The sequence below is a fragment of the Canis lupus genome, chromosome 2 (genome assembly GCF_048164855.1).
Source record: "Canis lupus baileyi chromosome 2, mCanLup2.hap1, whole genome shotgun sequence".
Classification (NCBI taxonomy): Eukaryota; Metazoa; Chordata; class Mammalia; order Carnivora; family Canidae; genus Canis; species Canis lupus.
Window position 1 is genome coordinate 69,391,984 of NC_132839.1, and position 12,383 is coordinate 69,404,366.

Sequence of the window (12,383 nt, forward strand, 5' to 3'; positions counted from 1 at the left end):
CTCTATCTTTGGTATGGACTTATTTCTTGATTAAGTTATGATTGTGACCTTAAGAAAGATCTGCTTTACCTATGCTTTTCCATGGCCCTTGCTTGACTCTACCTTCTTGTGCTCTTGTTCCCCATTATCCTTCTTGACTGAATTTGAAGAGTATTACACAATATGCCCTCCTTGATCTTTACTGTTTTTTTCTGTTCCCTTCCAGCTCAAAGAATTCTTGAGGCTTAAAAATCCTTTCTTATAAGAATTTTTAGTCTAAGTTTGTTGGGTCTTGCCAGTAAAAATGTCTTTAAATGAAATAGTAAACTTGTTATGTATTTGATTCTAGTCAGGTCCATGGTTCAGTAAGCATTACCAGATTGTCCTTTTGAAGGAAAAGTTCCAGGCTCTGCCATTTTACTGATTTTCTGCCAACTCTCCCTTCCTAGTTCTTGCTTTCTCTCTCCCTCTCTCCTTTCTTCTCCCTCACTTTCTCCCTCCACTGACACTATAGTTTTTGTAAAATAACTCTATTTTTCATTTGACTTTAACCTAATTATTGCCCTAAGTAATTTTTTATCTAATAGAAAAACGTAGCAGGTTGGAATATCCTTTTTTTTTTAGAGAAATTTTATTTATTTATTCATGAGAGACAGAGAGAGAGAGAGAGAGAGAGAGGCAGAGACACAGGCAGAGGGAGAAGCAGGCTCCATTCAGGGAGCCCGACATGGGACTCGATCCCGGGACTCCAGGACTATGCCCTGGACTGAAGGTAGGCGCTAAACTGCTGATCCACCCAGGGATCCCCCAGGTTGGAATATCCTTAATCTGATTTTTGCCATCACACACTCAGCCAGTTGAGATATTTGGGGTGTTATGGGACCTTATTCTAACTTTGCTTCAAAGTTGAATTTATTTATTTTTATTTTACTTTACAGTTTTATTTAATGTATAACTATATACAGCAAAATTTAGAAAGTATAGTTAGTTTACAGTTCTCTGAGTTTTGACAGGCATAAATGGGCATATAACCAACATTACAATCAAGGTATAGAATAGTCCCATCATGCATACACACACATGCGCGCACACACACACACACACATACACGTATATATACATTTTTTAAGATTTTATTTATTTATTCATGAGAGACACAGAGAGACAGAGGCAGAGTCATAGACAGAGGGAGAAGCAGGCTCCATGCAGGAAGCTCAATGTGGGACTTGATCCTGGGACTACGGGATCATGCCCTGAGCCAAAGGCAGATGCTCAACCACTGAGCCACCCAGGCATCCCACATACATACATTCTTATTTCTTTATTCTTTGTCAAATTTTCCCCAATGCCCAGCTCGTATAAATGACTGACCCAGTCTCTGAATCAGTTGTGCTGTTTCACAATGTCCTATAAAACAAATTATACAGCATATAGCCTTTGAGACTGACTCCTTTCATCGAGCACAGTGCATTTGAGATTTACCTGTTTTCTTGCCTCTATTAATAATTTTTTTATTCTATTACATGGTTATGCCACAGATTTTTTGTTTATTTTTTTTCAATTTACTCATTAAGTCAGTTCAGTGGCATTTGGTTTGTTTCCAGTTTGGGATGATTACAAGTTAATCTTCTATAAATATTTGTGTGTATGTTTTTATACGAACATAAGCTTTTATTTCATTTAGATTCTACCTAGAAGTGGAATTACTAGGTTGCATGACAAGTGTATGTTTAACATTAGGAAACAACCTGCCACATTGGCTCCCAAAGTGGCTGACCCATTTTAATCTGTATCAGCAATGTGTGAGAATTCTATTTGATCCACAGCCTTGTCACCATTTGGTATTATCAAGTTTTTATTTCTGTTTTGTTCTGTTTTGCCATTCTAATAAGTTTTAGTAGTATCTTATTGTGGTTGTAATTTGCATTTTCCTAAAGACTAATTATGTTGAACATATTTCCATATACTTATTTGCCTCCCATATGCTTTCTCCAGTGAAGTATCTGTTCACATCATTTACCCATTTCTTACTGAGTTGTTTGTTTCCTGATTATTGAGTTTTGCATACTGAGTTAATTATTATTCCCTTTTTCTTTGCTTCAGGATAGAACAACAAAGTTTTTTTTTAATCTGTTATCTTTTAACTGGAAATTTTTCTATTGTCTGTTGGAAATGAGGCCAATTCATAGTGTACCCTTCTGCTTTAAAGACAGAGCACACATTTTTAGAGGGACACATGAGAATCCACATAAGTAGATCAGATTTTTCATCATTCCTTCAACTAAAAATGACTCTGTGATGAAGCTCTGGCCGACAGGACATATGTAGGGTACCTTGTGGAATGCAGTTAAACCCTGAACAATGAATGCAAAGTTTAGAGGTGTTAGTCCCTGCATAATCAAAAGTCCTTGTATTAACTTTGACTATCCCCAAACTGAACTAATAGACTACTATTGACTGGAAGCCTTACTGATAATGTAAACAGTCAATGAATACATGTTTTGCATGCAATCTGTATTCTTACAATAGAGTAGGCTAGAGAAAAGAAAATGTTAAGAAAATCATTAGGAAGAGAAAATACATTTACAGTCCTGAAATAGATTTATTTAAAAAGTCAATGTGTAAATGGACCCTTGAGGTTCAAAGCCATGCTATTCAAGAGTCAACTGTATATCCTTAAAGAGAGAGCCTGCCTTCTGTTCTATTCACTTTCACATTGGCCAAAATGTAGTCTTAATGGATGGGGCCCCTGCATTAATGCTGGACCCCAAAGCTACCACCTCGGTGTCCATCGAAAGATGAATGAATAAAAAAGATGTGGTTTATGTATACAATGGAATATTACTCAGCCATTAGAAATGACAAATACCCACCATTTGCTTCCACGTGGATGAAACTGGAGGGTATTATGCTGAGTGAAGTAAGTCAATCGGAGAAGGACAAATATTATATGGTCTCATTCATTTGGGGAATATAAATAATAGTGAAAGGAAATAAAGGGGAAAGGAGGAAAAATAAGTGGGAAATATCAAAAAGGGAGACAGAACATGGAAGAGTCCTAACTCTGGGAAACGAACTAGGGGTGGTGGAAGGGGAGGTGGGTGGGGGGTGGGGGTGACTGGGTGACGGGCACTGAGGTGCGCACTTGATGGGATGAGCACTGGGTGTTATTCTGTATGCCGGCAAATTGAACACCAATAAAAAATAAATTTATAAAAAATAATGGTAGCATCTAATGGTAGACCACATGACAGAAGGAAAGGATTTACCACCCTACTTTTGAATATTTACTTTCAGACTTTAATAAGAGATATATATTAGCTTCTTTGAACTAGTTTTTTGTTTGTTTTGGCTTTTCTGTCCCTTGTAATTGAGCCTCATCCAAACCAACAAGAGATTTCATGACATCTAGATCTTTAATTTCAAGGAAATCGAGGATCTCCTCAAGTATAAATAAAACATTATAGATCAGAAAGTTAGAAAAGTAGCAGAATCATTTTAAAGAAAAATCATTAGGGACACCTGCGGGGCTTAGCACTTGAGAGTCTGCCTTCAGCTCAGGGCGTGATCCCGGAGTCCCGGGATTGAGTCCTACATTGGGCTCCCTGCATGGAGCCTGCTTCTCCCTCTGCCTATGTCTCTGCCTCTCTCTGTTTGTCTCTCAAATAAATAAATAAATAAATAAATAAATAAATAAATAAAATCTTGAAAAAACAAAAGAAAGGAAAATCATTAATCAAATACTGAGATTTTTGAGATTATCTATCTTTTAGGAGATAATGTCAGAGGCTTGAAAATGAAAAATTAGTAGGGATGCCATGTACAGAAGTAAAGATAAAGAATAAAATAGCTTTCATTTTTTCTTGGATGCATGATATAGTTTAGTTATGCTTGAGCACTTGACCTACAGAAATAATATTAGTTTTCTGAAACCTTAATATTTATTAACAGGTTCAAGTGGAGGGGAGGAGTCATTTTCTGGCTCAAGGAAAGTCTACATAGTTCACTACTTTAGACAGAAATGTGGAAACAGACATCAAAGCCACAAATTCAGGGCTTTCATTATGGTTATAATGTACACTACTGCACTTCTACTCACCTCTATCATATCCCCCATTAAAACTTTTCTCTTTTTGAACCTTGTTTTCTTTATTTTTACATTCTGAATTACCAGTGCTTGGTGAGATCAGAGAAAACTTGAAACAGTATTTGCTCAATGAATGGAAATACTTATGACTCTCATCTGGACCTCCAGACCTAGCTCTAACCTTGGAATCCATCAGGTTTCTGTTTAATATTTGTTCCTCTTTTTTATGCATCCCAGCCTCAGATGAGATGGAATTCATCCCCATGTCTGGGCCAAGCACCCACAACAGAGTTCTGTCCAATCTTCTCTGTAATCTTTACCTCATCAGAGATCAAGAGAGCAAAGGAAATTCTGACATAGGGTGTCCAAGTGCTAGGCAATGTGTGATCCACAGGGATGTTTTAGTCCTTAAGGATTTAAGCCACTATCCTGAGACAAAGACAGAAGGATATAACCAAAGCAAATCAAACCAACCAAACCAAACCAAACCAAACCAAACCAAAACAAACCAAACCAAAAAGTAAAACTCTGTGACAATGAGAAAAATAAGCAGAATGTACTTTGGTTATGGAGAGAAAATTAATTTAGACAGTTAATGAGATAAGGAAAGCAAAAGTAACAGGTTTACAGTTGGGTAGATTATTTGAAGGCAGATATTGGGGCAACCTACATTCCAGAAAGGTGAACTAGACTGATCAGAGAGGAATAAGGGACAGGAAATTTTCTTATCTTCCTTTTCTTTAGTTATTTTGCTAAGTGAGCCATGTTTATTCAAATGGTACATATCCATTCAAGAAAAGATATAGATGCCTGTAGGCAAGAGCCCTGGATGCTCCTTTCTGGTTACCAGTCGTATCTTTCTCTGTCTTGACCCTCAGCTCTTAGGTATAAACCTACTGTTAATACTTTGAGTGTATTTTCTTAGCATCTGATTTTTTTTTTTTCACTATAAAAAGATTTTAGAGTGAACTCATTCTCTGGTCTTTCTTTTTTATTCTTTTTCTTTCTCTTTCTTTCTTTCTTTCTTTCTTTCTTTCTTTCTTTCTTTCTTCTTTCTTTCTTTCTTTCTTTCTTTCTTTCTTTCTTTCTTTCTTTCTTTCTTTCTTTCTTCTTTCTTTCTTTTCTTTCTTTCTCTCTTCTTTCTCTTTTTTTATGTCCTGCTCATGTTATAGTGTCCTTATCATTTCAGCAAAAACACCTGCTTGAGCTTCAAATGCCAGCTCTTGCATTTTTGCCTGAAAGTTCTGGCTTCTGGAGCTATGAGGAGTTAATCTGTCCCACCTCATGAAGAATATCTCACCGATGCACTGATGGGACTTGAACCATAAATATTCAAAGTCCCTTGATGTTCAGTTAGGATAACTATGAGGCATGTGCTCTCTCCTAGCTTCCAGAGTTTACCCAGCAGGATTAAACTTTAGTTAGTTGCCCATAGCGAAGCTGGCTTGATAGGGCATCCTGAAAGCCTGCCTTCCCTTCCATTTTTCACACCCTTATTTACCACCAGGGGTTTGTTTCTTCAATTCCTAAATCAACAAATTACAATTGAAACTCTGCCTTAGACTCTGATAATCGGGGAACTCAAAATAAGATAATCATGTTAAATCTTTATTCTTCTCCCCAAAGCATTAGATATTAACTCAAGCTGCTACTCATGTCTGGCCAGACCAGGTATTTGGCCTATTTTACATAAATATAGATACAGATAGATATATAAATTACATAGACAATATAAATGTATATAAACATATACATATCTATGACATATTTTTATATATGTAAGTCTGGATTCAGCTCATTCATGAAATTGTAAGTAGTTCAAAGGAGAATCCTATTATTGCTTCTAAGCATCTATGCTTTTGATCTTGTGCAAATTCAGAGAACTTACTTTTTCACTCACCCATGTCTCTAAATCTATTGAACAAAAGTATAATCACATTAGTGTGGAATGCCAAAAGGATCAGATCTAGGTATACACATTAAATTAGAATTCTCACTATGTTGGAAGAAGAAACTTTTGCAGTTTTCCACTTTATTCTTTTCAAAATTTCTTTAAGAGCATTTGCTTCTGGTTGCAAAGTCTGATCAGCATTTTTTTCATTAACTATTGAAGTCTAAGTGAAATTGTTTTCAGTATCTCCGGTTGCTCTGTGTGTATGTTATGTAGAAGACAAAAGAGCTATGAGAGTAAATGTGCATGAAACAATGGAGTTTAAGTCTAATAAGCTACATAGATTATAAGAAGATGACCAAAGGAAAAACTGAAAATAATGGAAAAGCTCAGAAGGTGGTTTGCATCTGAAATCTATATGATGTTCCAAAGGGATTAAATTGATTACTTGACATGCACAACCTCCTGCATTTTATTGCTATTACACGTTAAAGTTATAGAGAAAAAGCATACTGGGATATATCACTGGATTTTGGTTTCATAGTGGCTGGGAAAGACTTGGTTCTTATAAATATGAGGATCACTCTCTGAGCTACCCCAAAATGAATGGCAATGAAGGCAAGGGACACAATACTGCAGTCTCCACTTCATTTTCAGTGACTCTAGGGTGTTCTAAGTGAGAAAAAGGCTAGAGGTAGCTGCTGGGAAACCAATGCTTCTGAAATTAGTGGTCTGGTCTTTCACTTTCACCATGATGCTTTCTAATGTCTTCAGTTTTTTTTCTTAAGGCTGGGCACTCATATTTTCTCCACTTATTTATTAAGATCTGTTTTTCTGCAGATCATCATAATCTGGCCACTTTTCTATGTACTTCTGTCTCCTACTCAAAAAAGAATGCTGATTCCTGATCATACTCTGATGGCAGAGCAAGACTTTCATTGATACCGTCGGTCTCCCCATTTTGCAGTTAGAGACATTGCAGATTCTGTCAGTAATTTTTGAGCAATCATTGGTCACAGAAGAGGTTTCATAGTAGAATGACTTCAATAGGAAAATATAAATATTATTTTAATAAAATGATGCATCACCTTATGTAGGTAGAATTCTAAGCTGTTCCTCAAAATTCTCACCCTCTAGTGTATACACACCTTCTGCCAGTCATTCAATCAAGCACTAATCTAGGTGCTGCTGTGAAGGGATTTGCAGATGTAATTAAGTTCTCAAATCAGTTGGCCTTAAAATAGGATGATACTTGATGGACACAACCAATCAGATGGGTCCTTCAAAGGGACTGGAATCCTTCAGGGAAATGATATATGAAAGGTGAGAAAGGGTCTGAGAAGAAGAAGTGTCTACACTGCTGGCTTTGAAGATGGAGGGGATCACATGGTAAGTGATGATGAGTGGCCTCTAAGAGCTGATAGTGACTGCCATCCACGAGCCAGCAAGACTTGGATCCCAGTTTTACACTTGTAAAAAAAAAATTGATTCTACCAACAGCTGTTGAGTTTGGAAGGAGATTTTTCCCCCAGAGTCTTCACATAAGAATGCAACCTGGTCAATACCTCGAATATGAGACCCAAGAATTTACTTAAGACTTAGCTCAAATTCTGACCCTACAGAACTGTGTGGTAGTAACCAGTGTTGTTTAAGCTACTATTTGTGTAAGTTGTTACAAGGCATTGGAAAATGAATATACTCCCACAACCCTTACCAGACTCAGTCCTTCTCCTGGACCAGCAAAGTTTGTGTCACTTACGTTTACTGAGGTGATTTGTCTGAATGCTGGTTATCATTCTTGTAGCTTGAGGGATCCTACTCTTATAAAGTACACAACCCTGTAACTATGAAGAGCCAGGGTCTAGCAAAGTGTTTTGAGTTTGAATCCTGTCTCTGCCATCTTCTATCTGTAGAAACTTGGATACATTGCTGAACTCCTCTGATCCCCAGTTAGGTTAGTTTTAACATGGGTAAAATGGTAGTACTCACAGCCAAAACACTTTTCCTTATGCACATTCAGTGTTCAGCATGTGTGCTTGCACATGTTAGGTAACTGTCTGAGCCCTGATATAAATATAAAGTATAAATATAAATTAATGCACAACTTGATAGAGTCCAAATTTCAAATCAGTGAACCTTTCATAAACCCTTTCTCTCTGCCAGGCTGTTGGAATAAACATAAGATGGGAAAATGTCACAACCTTTAGTTTCAAAGCTTCTCCAAATAAGTGAGAAAAACTGACACAGAAGCATAGATATCACTGATATCTTTTAACATGGCCAGTGAAAAAGAGACTGCAAGACAGAAGTGGTGCTAGAGAATTATTAGCTCTCAGCTGGGACAGATGGCAGGAAGGGAAGGAAAGGCTTTATCAGGCATGTTGACATTTGATTTGGGTTTTGAAGAATGAGTAGAAGTTGATCAAATAGTCAAAGACTAGAAAAGCATCCCAAGAAGAGCAAGTAGATTTTGCAGTATCTCTGAGATACTAAATATTATAGAGTGTATTAGGTATCATAGAGGTTCCAACAGCAGAAAGAAAGCTTAGCCAGATTAAGCCCACAAGACATTATTTTGAATCATGTGTACAAGGACATCCGAGGGAGAATCTACTTTTAGGCATGATGAAATCCTGATGAAATGTTGTCAGAGATTCCATCTATCAATTGATCAATCTGTCTTCTATTATCTATCTATCTATCTACCTATCAATCTATCATCTATCTTCTAATTATCATTGTCTATCTATCAATCATCTATGTATCTCTCCCCCTCTCTCTCTTCCTTGGCTCTTTTTAAAACTATTTTGGCTTTATTTTTAAATAAATAGGATCACTTCGTATTATGAAAAATATCGTTTGTACTTCAAAGCCTAAATTCTAATGGTTGCCAAGCTAAAAGCAGAAAGATTCTTTTTCACAACCATGTACTACTTTTCAGTGATGACTTAGGCCCATGTCCACTCACCTTGAATCCAATCCCATGACCTGCTTAGACCATATACTTGTTTTTGACAAGACATCGAGATGGACAAGCCTCAAGAAACCACATTAAATGTTTGCTTCTTTTTCCCAAAGGAGTATAGGTGGTTTTGCCAGAAGAAACCAGAAGAACTGCTGGCTATAGTAAAACAAATAGAAAATATAAAAAAAAAAATTGATGTCATTGGATCATAAAAAGTGATGGGTAAAATCTCGATGCATCTTTTTCATACACTAAGGGGTTTCAACTTTAGCCTGCAAGGGATGAGCAATTTGTGAAGGACTTCAGTCAGTGGAGAGGGTTGCTTGAATTTTGTGCTTTCACTCTCTTACACTGAAGTCATGGTGGAGGATGTGCAGCCATGAAGAGCATGGTGGATGGACTTCAAGGTCTCTAAAAGCCACTGGATGCATATGGCTATCACTCAGCGTACTGAGCAATGGAAATCCAGAGACAAGCCCGGTAGGAATTGTTCTGCCTCTCTGGCCTTTCCACTTAGCATTCATAATCCTCAGATGCACGACTGCCAGCAGCCACATCTTCCAACGCAAAGGTCAACATGAAAGAGCATCTTAAGTAGCACGTCAAAATGACATTTTGCGATTTGGCATAATTGCTTGCTTAAGTGCTTGTACATTACATTATCTTGCTTCCGTAAGGCTGATGTTGCTTCCAATTCTCCTATTCTTCAATTCCTTTGCTAAAATATTGCTACTTTCTAATAGTTGAGGGTATCTTGTATGTGAGGCAGCATCCACACTGTCATTACTTTAGTGTTTTGATTTCAGTGTCTGTGCATTATTTTATACCTCAAAAAACATCATTGGAGTTAAAAAAATGCCTCATGAGTTATAACCCCATATTCAACTGTCTGTTAGTTTGTTAATATAGTCAGTCACCAATCTATTCAATATGCTCCCCTGTATATAAGGCACTGAGAAAAGCACTGTGGTATTGGGGGTGGAAACAACTGTGTCCCTGCCCTTTGTGAGCGTAGAGAATAGGGCGAGAGTGGTGATATGTCTCTACTAGCTGCTGTGAAGGGAAAAGGAATCAGGATCAAATCATACAAAAAAAAAGTATAATATAAAAAAGCCATTTCAAGGAAATTTTTTTTATAATGAGGACAACATTGTAGATTAAAAAAAAAAAAAAAAGAGCTTGTCAGACCCATGCTGGACAGCAGACTAGGTTCAAGGCATTTGTTGTCTTCAGGGATTACAATGGACATGTCAGTCTAAATGTGGTCCAGGGAGGTAGCCACTGCCATCCGTGGGGCCATCATCCTGGACAGATCTTCCATCGCCATCGCGTGGGGAGGCTGGTCGGGGAACAAGATTGCCAAACCCCACACTGTCTCTTGCAGGGTAACCCGCCTCTATTGCTCTGTGCTGGTGCACCACATCTCTGCTCCCAGAGGCACTGACATCCTCTCAGCCCCTGTGCCCAAGAAGCTACTGAGGATGGCCAGTATTGACGATGGTGACTCCTTGGCCAGGGGCTGCACTGCCATATTGGACAACGTCATCAAAGCTACTTATGACATTTCTAAGACCTATGTCTCTCTCACCTCTGACTTCTGGAGACTGTGTTCACCAAGTCTCCCTACCAGGAATTTACTGGCCGTCTTGTAAAGACTCCACCAGAGTCTCTATACAGAGAACCCAGCTCCAGCTGTGGCCACCACCCAGTTTTATATAAGAAAAATAAAGTGAAATAAAGCCTGTTAAAACAAATAAAGGGCTTGTGCCTCAAACTTGTTGCTCTCGGCACTGTGTAGATGCTCAGATTCTCACTCAAAATGGTTCACTGGGTTTTACAACAACCTTTTGTAAGTGGCATTCTCCAGGAAGCTGACTCTGAAATGGAGAGTTGAATCCAGGACAGAGACCAGGGGTCTCCTTGGAGTCTGCACCTTGGAAGTTGGAGGAGGAAAGAAGAACTGAGGAGGTAGAGGGTAAGCTGTGATGCCCTCTTACTGGAGGACTTATCCCTGCCAGGAACTCTGCAAATGGGACAAAGAAAAGCTATTCTGTGCTGAGTTATGAGGGTTGGGTCTTCATGCACCTGTTTTGATCAGTCGCTGGATAGCTGGCCAGCCAAGAAATGGTGTGACCTTATGCAAGCAGCTCTCTTAAGGTGAGACAGTCCCCAGGGAGAGCTGACAGCTGAGAGGTTGTATGCTGGAAGCTTCCCAAGCAGCTGGGTGTGAAGCTTTATTTTTGAATAAGGCTCTATACACTGAATTACAGTGTCCCTTATATCACCATTATCTGCAAGACTCTGATAAATGGAAATATTACCTTTTATGGAGACTGGGATCAGTTTTACCTGAGCATTTATTTGGGCTAGATTCTAGGTTGGATGCATAGACAAAAGATGCCCTTGATCAGAAACACCTGCACTGTTATACGAGCAGGATTTAATCTTTCACTATGCTTACCTACTAAAATTAGGAGTTTGTATGGGCAGCCAGGTTTATCCTGATACGGTTTTCTTTTTTCTTTTTTATTTATTTATGATAGTCACAGAGAGAGAGAGAGAGCGAGAGAGGCAGAGGGAGAAGCAGGCTCCATGCACCGGGAGCGCGACGTGGGATTCGATCCGGGTCTCCAGGATCGCGCCCTGGGCCAAAGGCAGGCGCCAAACCGCTGCGCCACCCAGGGATCCCCCTGATACAGTTTTCAATTCTTCCTATATATCAACTGCAATTTAATTCAAAATCTAGTTTTTTTGAGGCTCAACTCTAAGCCAAAATGATACTCCTCCTTCTCGTCTTCCTACTACTATTGCATTATTGCTAACTATATTCATGAAGAATTTTTTTGTATCATAAACTAATCTGAGCAATTTGCATGTAAGAACACATTTCATTCTTATAACGAATCTATGTGGTATATAATATCATCATCTACCATTTTTTAAATGATGAACCCAAGGCACACAGAGGGTAAGCAACTTCCTCAACATTGTACAGATTTTATGTAGAGGAGCTGGACTTTGTACCCAGGTAGTTTGGCTCCAAAGTCTGTGCTTAAATACACTCTCTGCCATTAATGATCTCATCATTAGTGGAGTCTTGCAATTGGCTGATTGCTCTAATTATTCACTTATTATCTGCATCCATGCCCTTTGCAATATGACCCTGCAGTGCTCTCCCATTCCCAGGGGTATGGGCTGCTCTACCCTTTAGCTCTAGATTCAGCCAAGTTACTAGCATTGCCCTAAGTGTCTTTTAAAGTGTGAAATAAGTGGGGTGCCTGGGTGGCACAGTCAGTTAAATGTCAGACTCTTGGTTTCAGCTCAGGTCATGATCTCACAGTTGTGGGACTAAGCCCCATGCCAGGCTCTGTACTTAATGAGGAGTCCGCTTAAGATTGTCTCTTCCTCTGCCCTTCCCCCATTCTCACTCTTTCTCTCTCACGTAAATAAATAAATCTTTA

General features: G+C 38.6%; 1 long non-coding RNA gene across 1 annotated transcript in view; it reads right to left on the reverse strand.

Annotated features, from left to right (window-relative positions):
• The window catches only part of LOC140610468 (uncharacterized), a 35,512-nt gene that overhangs the window by 21,375 nt on the left and 1,754 nt on the right, over positions 1-12,383 (reverse strand). Inside the window, exon 2 of the long non-coding RNA XR_012012116.1 lies at positions 8,926-9,078. This is a non-coding gene — a long non-coding RNA (uncharacterized lncRNA). The remainder of the gene's footprint in view (positions 1-8,925; positions 9,079-12,383) is intronic.